Consider the following 7,066-nt stretch of genomic DNA (forward strand, 5'->3'; position numbering starts at 1 on the left):
GCCGATGTTCGATTCGATGACTTGCATTGTGGGTAAAGTCGGAAGTTGTGGTCTTTGACCCGATTCGATGACCAGACTTCGGCTGCTTGAGAATCGGACAAATAACTTATATAGGGGAGGTAGTGTTCTCGAGCATCCTCCCCCCGTGCCCGTTTATGTCGATTGATGCTGGTGCTCGACTGGTTGGAGCGCTCGGATGCAAAAATCTTGCACCAGGATTTATCGATTGTGATGGACACGGCAAGTCTCCTGATTGCTATGCAGGAGCTCATCGTGAATCTCTATGCGGCCTTGGTATGGACTCGACCTGCGGAATGGTTCGGCAATGGTAGTCGCTCCAACACGTCCTTGCAATGGCCACAGAGGTGATTCGACTAGAGCTCCAGTCTAGCTTTTGGGTTGCTTGGCGGACTGGTATAGCCGCGATCGAGTTCCGGCCATGAACGTTTTAGATAGCTCTTGGGCTTTCTGGGACGGAAGTCGGAAGTTTGGGCTGTTGTCCGATTTGATGACCATTCTTCGGATGTGTGAGAATCGGACAAATAACTTATATAGGGGACTGTGTTGTCTCACGCAGCCCCCTCCGTGCCCCTCTATCTCGACCGATGTTGGTGCTTGAAAGGGTTGGGATCGCTCGGATTTATAAACGTGCACCACCATTTGTCGAGTGTGAGGGACGCGGCAGGTCTCCTAAATGCTATGCGGGCGCTCTCTGAGAATCTCTATCCGGCCTCGACACAGACTAGTCTTGCTGAATGGTTTGGCACTGGTAGTCGATCCAACACGTCGTTGTTGTGGCCGCCTAGGCGATTCGATTCGAGCCCCCGTCTAGCTTTTGGGTTGCTTGGCGGATTTTGCCCTATCCGCAAGTGAGCTCGGTCCCTAAACGTTCGAGAAACCCGATTGCTATGCGCCGACTCTCTTTCTTGCGAGCCTCCATCTAGCTTTTGGGTCTCTACGGAACGGAAGTCGGAATCTGGGACCGTTGTTTGATTCGACGAGGCAGACTACGGTTGTGCGAGAATCGGACAAATAACTTATATAGGGGAGGTGTTGACTGGAGCATTCTCCCCCGTGCCCCTCTAACTCGACCAATGCTGGCGCTCGAACGGTGGTAGCGCTCGGATTTTCATTGAGCGCCAGCATTGGTCGATTTAGAGGGGCATGCGAGATTCCCGAATGCTATGCGAGGGCTCTAACGGAAATGTCTATTGGTTTCGGTATGGATGCAATTGCGAGTGGTTCGGCAAAGGTAGTCGTTCCGATGCGTCCATGTCGTGGCCAAATCGATAATTCGATTTGAGCCCTCGTATAGCATTTGGGTCTCTCGATGTGATTCCGCATTCCAGTCCCTTTGGGCACTGCTTGAGCCGCATCCCAGGGGGTTCCCTTCCCAATAATCTGCCTCGCAACCCGATTGCTATGCGGTGAGGCTCCTCGGCCGCCTCGGAACTATCTGTGTATCAGACGCATCGCGGGATAAGGGGTTGGCAACGGTAGTCGCCCCAAGCGCGTCCGATGCTTGGACCATTCCGAGGCGGCCCTGAAGCCTCTTCCGTCTAGCCGTTGGGTCCTTCTCGCCGCATCCCTCGCCTCGCACCCCGATTGCTATGCGGTGAGGCTCCTCGGCCGCCTCGGAACTATCTGTGTATCGGACGCGTCGCGGGATAAGGGGTTGTCACTGGTAGTCGCCCCAAGCGCGTCCGATGCTTGGACCATTCCGAGGCGGCCCTGAAGCCTCTTCCGTCTAGCCGTTGGGTCCTTCTCGCCGCATCCCTCGCCTCGCACCCCGATTGCTATGCGGTGAGGCTCCTCGGCCGCCTCGGAACTATCTGTGTATCGGACGCGTCGCGGGATAAGGGGTTGTCATTGGTAGTCGCCCCAAGCGCGTCCGATGCTTGGACCATTCCGAGGCGGCCCTGAAGCCTCTTCCGTCTAGCCGTTGGGTCCTTCTCGCCGCATCCCTCGCCTCGCACCCCGATTGCTATGCGGTGAGGCTCCTCGGCCGCCTCGGAACTATCTGTGTATCGGACGCGTCGCGGGATAAGGGGTTGTCACTGGTAGTCGCCCCAAGCGCGTCCGATGCTTGGACCATTCCGAGGCGGCCCTGAAGCCTCTTCCGTCTAGCCGTTGGGTCCTTCTCGCCGCATCCCTCGCCTCGCACCCCGATTGCTATGCGGTGAGGCTCCTCGGCCGCCTCGGAACTATCTGTGTATCGGACGCGTCGCGGGATAAGGGGTTGTCACTGGTAGTCGCCCCAAGCGCGTTCGATGCTTGGACCATTCCGAGGCGGCCCTGAAGCCTCTTCCGTCTAGCCGTTGGGTCCTTCTCGCCGCATCCCTCGCCTCGCACCCCGATTGCTATGCGGTGAGGCTCCTCGGCCGCCTTGGAACTATCTGTGTATCGGACGCGTCGCGGGATAAGGGGTTGTCACTGGTAGTCGCCCCAAGCGCGTCCGATGCTTGGACCATTCCGAGGCGGACCCGAAGCCTCTTCCGTCTAGCCGTTGGGTCCTTCTCGCCGCATCCTTCGCCTCGCACCCCGATTGCTATGCGGTGAGGCTCCTCGGCCGCCTCGGAACTATCTGTGTATCGGACGCGTCGCGGGATAAGGGGTTGTCACTGGTAGTCGCCCCAAGCGCGTCCGATGCTTGGACCATTCCGAGGCGGACCCGAAGCCTCTTCCGTCTAGCCGTTGGGTCCTTCTCGCCGCATCCCTCGCCTCGCACCCCGATTGCTATGCGGTGAGGCTCCTCGGCCGCCTTGGAACTATCTGTGTATCGGACGCGTCGCGGGATAAGGGGTTGTCACTGGTAGTCGCCCCAAGCGCGTCCGATGCTTGGACCATTCCGAGGCGGACCCGAAGCCTCTTCCGTCTAGCCGTTGGGTCCTTCTCGCCGCATCCCTCGCCTCGCACCCCGATTGCTATGCGGTGAGGCTCCTCGGCCGCCTTGGAACTATCTGTGTATCGGACGCGTCGCGGGATAAGGGGTTGTCACTGGTAGTCGCCCCAAGCGCGTCCGATGCTTGGACCATTCCGAGGCGGACCCGAAGCCTCTTCCGTCTAGCCGTTGGGTCCTTCTCGCCGCATCCCTCGCCTCGCACCCCGATTGCTATGCGGTGAGGCTCCTCGGCCGCCTTGGAACTATCTGTGTATCGGACGCGTCGCGGGATAAGGGGTTGTCACTGGTAGTCGCCCCAAGCGCGTCCGATGCTTGGACCATTCCGAGGCGGCCCCGAAGCCTCTTCCGTGTAGCCGTTGGGTCGTTCTCGCCGCATCCCTCGCCTCGCACCCCGATTGCTATGCGGTGAGGCTCCTCGGCCGCCTTGGAACTATCTGTGTATCGGACGCGTCGCGGGATAAGGGGTTGTCACTGGTAGTCGCCCCAAGCGCGTCCGATGCTTGGACCATTCCGAGGCGGCCCCGAAGCCTCTTCCGTGTAGCCGTTGGGTCCTTCTCGCCGCATCCCTCGCCTCGCACCCCGATTGCTATGCGGTGAGGCTCCTCGGCCGCCTTGGAACTATCTGTGTATCGGACGCGTCGCGGGATAAGGGGTTGTCACTGGTAGTCGCCCCAAGCGCGTCCGATGCTTGGACCATTCCGAGGCGGACCTGAAGCCTCTTCCCTCTAGCCGTTGGGGCTTTCTCGCCGCATCCCTCGCCTCGCACCCTGATTGCTATGCTGTGAGGCTCCTCGGCCGCCTTGGAACTATCTGTGTATCGGACGCATCGCGGGATAAGGGGTTGGCAGTGGTAGTCGCCCCAAGCGCATCCGATGCTTGGACCATTCCGAGGCGGCCCTGCAGCCTCTTCCGTCTAGCCGTTGGGGCCATCTCGCCGCATCCCCCACCTCGCACCACGATTGCTATGCGGTGAGGCTCCTTGGCCGCCTCGGAACTATCTGTGTATCGGACGCATCGCGGGATAAGGGGTTGTCACTGGTAGTCGCCCCAAGCGCGTCCGATGCTTGGACTATTCCGAGGCGGCCCTGCAGCCTCTTCCGTCTAGCCGTTGGGGCCATCTCGCTGCATCCCCCACCTCCTCGGCCGCCTCGGAACTATCTGTGTATCGGACGCATCGCGGGATAAGGGGTTGGCAGTGGTAGTCGCCCCAAGCGCGTCCGATGCTTGGACTATTCCGAGGCAGCCCTGCAGCCTCTTCCGTCTAGCCTTTGGGGCCATCTCGCCGCATCCCTCGCCTCGCACCCCGATTGCTATGCGGTGAGGCTCCTCGGCCGCCTGGGAACTATCTTCGTATCGGACGCATCGCGGGATAAGGGGTTGTCACTGGTAGTCGCCCCAAGCGCGTCCGATGCTTGGACTATTCCGAGGCGGCCCTGTGGCCTCTTCCGTCTAGCCGTTGGGGCCATCTCGCCGCATCCCCCACCTCGCACCCCGATTGCTATGCGGTGAGGCTCTTCGGCCGCCTTGGAACTATCTTCGTATCGGACGCATCGCGGGATAAGGGGTTGTCACTGGTAGTGGCCCCAAGCGCGTCCGATGCTTGGACTATTCCGAGGCGGCCCTGCAGCCTCTTCCGTCTAGCCGTTGGGGCCATCTCGCCGCATCCCCCACCTCGCACCCCGATTGCTATGCGGTGAGGCTCCTCGGCCGCCTTGGAACTATCTTCGTATCGGACGCATCGCGGGATAAGGGGTTGTCACTGGTAGTCGCCCCAAGCGCGTCCGATGCTTGGACTATTCCGACGCGGCCCTGTGGCCTCTTCCGTCTAGCCGTTGGGGCCATCTCGCCGCATCCCCCACCTCGCACCCCGATTGCTATGCGGTGAGGCTCCTCGGCCGCCTTGGAACCATCTTCGTATCGGACGCATCGCGGGATAGGGGGCTGTCACTGGTAGTCGCCCCAAGCGTGTCCGATGCTTGGACCATTCCTAGGCGGCCCTGAAGCCTCTTCCGTCTAGCCGTTGGGGCCTTCCCGCCCCATCCCTCGCCTCGCACCCCCGATTGCTATGCGGTGAGGCTCCTCGGCCGCCTTGGAACCATCTGTGTATCGGACGCATCGCGGGATAAGGGGTTGGCACTGGCAGTCGCCCCAAGCGCGTCCGATGCTTGGACCATTCCGAGGTGGCCCTGAAGCCTCTTCCGTCTAGCCGTTGGGGCCTTCCCGCCCCATCCCTCGCCTCGCACCCCGATTGATATGCGGTGAGGCTCCTCGGCCGCCTTGGAACTATCTGTGTATCGGACGCATCGCGGGATAAGGGGTTGGCACTGGTAGTCGTCCCAATCGCATCCGATGCTTGGACCATTCCGAGGCGGCCCTGCAGCCTCTTCCGTTTAGCCGTCGGGGCCTTCCCGCCGCATCCCTCGCCTCGCATCCCGATTCCTATGCGGTGAGTCTTCTCGGCCGCCGCGGAACTATACCTGTTATTGCTACTGCATCCTTCGGCTGGTAACCTCCTCTGCCGCCTTGGAACGTTCTCTTTGTCGGACGCGTCGCGGGATAAGGGGTTGGCACTGGTAGTCGCCCCAAGCGCGCCCGATGCATAGACCGCTCCGAGTCGACCTTGCTTTCAGCCTCTCACATGCATAGACCTCTCTGAGTCGACCCTGCAGCCTCTCACGTTTAGCCTTTGGAATCTCGCCTCACAACATGATTGCTATCCTTGATGCATCCCTTGCCTCGAGCCCTGATTGCTTTCTTGGCTGCATCCCTCCTCTCCTCACAGCCCGGTTGTCATCACTGCTTCATCCGTCGCTTCATGCATTCTGGCTGCTGGGCCCTTCCCACCGCACACCTCGATTGCTATCTCTTCTGCATCACACACCCCGATTGCTATCTCTGCTACATCCCTCGGCTCTCACTTCTGCATCCTTCGCCTCACACCTCGATTGCTATCAATGCTGCATCCGTAACCTCACACCCCGATTGCTATGCGGGGAGGCTCCTTGGCCGCCTTGGAAATTTCTGTGTGTCGGACGCACCGCGGGATAAGGGGTTGGCACTGGTAGTCGCCCCAAGTGCGCCCGATTCTTAGACCGCTTCGAGGTGACCTCGTAGCCTCTTTCGTCCAGGCTTCCTGCCTTCAACGCCCTTTTTACACCTCGATTGCTATGCGCGGGCTCGTTGGCGTCTATCACCTCTCTGCGAAGAGTGGCACGATGATTGTTGGGGTAAATCGTAGCAGTCCGATCTCTGGCCTTGGGCCATTGTGAGGGCTGATCGATTTCCTGTGCGCATCTCGTGTTCGCCCAGTAACAGACTCGACGACTTGTAATCGGTCTTGTTCCCGATTGTTCCTGGAGGTAGTCTTCGGAACTCTTGGATTTGACCTGTCACTCGAACTGTCCTCTTCCGAGGATGCTTGTGTGTGTGTGCTTGTGCCATTTCCTTGGCGGTATTAACGAGATATTAAAGAGCGGAGTGAGCGCCTCGCCCAGCTATGTTTGGGGCTCTCACTCCCTTACCCGGTGTGCGACCGCTTTGCACGTAGGTTGCGGAGCATCGCGACTCTTTCGATGTTTGGCGGTTGTCTTCCGGTGATGCGTTGGTCCCGAAGTGCACGTTACTAGCATTTCTGCCATTGTTCTCGATCTTTGGCACGTTCCTTCGTTGCAATTGGATATATATCTCCGTTTATACGCGCAGGCTTCTCCCGCCTATTCAGCGCTGTCCCACTCTCAGCACTCTCGTGGTCTCCTTGGCTTCTCTCTCCCGTGAGCGAGCTCTCTTCTCGAGTCTTTTCCATGTCCCATGGAGGTTGCCTTGCGAAATTCGGGCACACAAACGTGACCGGATAAGAGCGGAATTGCCTATGAGGAGAAGCTCACCTTAGGGAGCAGCAATGCCGAGTGTTTCGACAGAGGGTAGAGGGGGCGTTGTTTGGGCGGTTGCACAAAAGAGTGCTACGTTTGCACTGAAGGTTGCTTCTTCGTCTCCGACGAACTCTTCGAGGCAAAAAAGCTTGTTTACGGGGTCGAGGTGGGACTGTTCGTGCGAGTTGCGCCACCAAAAGTGCGTAGGGGGCATATACCTGGGAAATGGATGTCTCTGAGTGGCCTTACTCGGTCGCGTGCACGGTGCATTCTCTAACGGCAGGACTGTCGCGAG

The sequence above is a fragment of the Cryptomeria japonica genome, unplaced genomic scaffold, assembly GCF_030272615.1.
Source record: "Cryptomeria japonica unplaced genomic scaffold, Sugi_1.0 HiC_scaffold_488, whole genome shotgun sequence".
In the NCBI taxonomy this organism is placed as follows: Eukaryota; Viridiplantae; Streptophyta; class Pinopsida; order Cupressales; family Cupressaceae; genus Cryptomeria; species Cryptomeria japonica.